Source organism: Otolemur garnettii, unplaced genomic scaffold (assembly GCF_000181295.1).
Source record: "Otolemur garnettii isolate 467f Iridium unplaced genomic scaffold, OtoGar3 scaffold00014, whole genome shotgun sequence".
NCBI classification, from domain to species: domain Eukaryota; kingdom Metazoa; phylum Chordata; class Mammalia; order Primates; family Galagidae; genus Otolemur; species Otolemur garnettii.
The window spans coordinates 18126659-18127878 of NW_003852409.1; positions in this window are offsets into that span (position 1 = coordinate 18126659).

Genomic DNA, 1220 nt, shown 5'->3' on the forward strand with positions numbered 1-1220 from the left:
CCCCTACTCTGCGTGTGTGTGTGTGTGTGTGTGTGTGTGAGAGTGAGGGTGCGCGCATGCACAGAGCAACTTCTGTTTCCTTTAGCCTTGGCCACAAAATGCCTTCACGCGCCAGAAGCCTCACGTTCTTGTAGCGGAGCCCGAGCTTAGGGGATCTCAGAGGAAGCGTCCTCGCTGGGCCTCGGGGAGTCTGGGCGCCTTGGACTGCAGTAGGACAGCTCCAAAGGGCTCAGTTTGATAATATCAGCACCTGCTTTAAAAGGAGGGATGCTGCCAGGTGTCTGAAAAGGAAGAGCCCACAATGGGAAGATTTATCCAAAGGGCACAAGCTCATGGCAGTATGAAACTCGGGGGCAGATACCGGGAAAGAGCAGGAATCTGGGAACACGGGTCGTTTGGACAAAAACTCTCACAGAATGTTTTGGGATATGTTAAACTTGGAGATGAACCTGGGCCAGCCGTAAAACACATAAAAGAGGAAGGAATTGATGGTCAGGGTGGGTGAGGGGAGGCGGTGTGGCGTGGCATGGGGGGAGAGGGAGGGTGTTTTGTGCGGTGTTCCAGGTGGAGCACGTGTATCTGTGCTGTGTGTTGTGTTCCGTGTATGTATGGGACGTGTCCGGGGTGGGCATGTGTGATGCGTCCTGCATGCTGTGTGTGCTGCGTGTTGTGTATGTGACTAACACAATCAAACCCCTGTTGTCTCAGGCACAGTGCTAGGAGCTTTACTTACGGTGTCATTCCACTTTTATCGCCACCCTCTGAGGCAGGTAACATATTTATTTTACAAGTGGGAAAATTAAAGTTCTGAGAGGATAAAAACCATCTCAACCCAAATGGCCAGTGTTGGTCACTGGAAGAACTTGGATGTATGTTCAGACCTGCCTGGTTTGATGCTTATCCTAAGTCAGTCAATCTTCACTGCATCTGAAGGCTGACAATCTGAGGGCTGGTCTCAGCCCTTCCCCTTTGCCTTTGGTCCTTGTACAAGTCCTTTCCCTCATCAATGTGTGACACAATGTGTTACAGTCATGGGGAAGATCGGATGAGATGATGAAAGAGGACTCTGTGAATGGAAATAGACGTGTGGGATGGTGTTGGACAATTCCTGTTAAAAATCCGGAGTGGTCCCCTGGGGCCAAGTCTGGAATTTAGAGAGATGACACAGACATGAGCTGGGTCACATCTGTGATTACTAATGATCTCCATCGCAAAACACC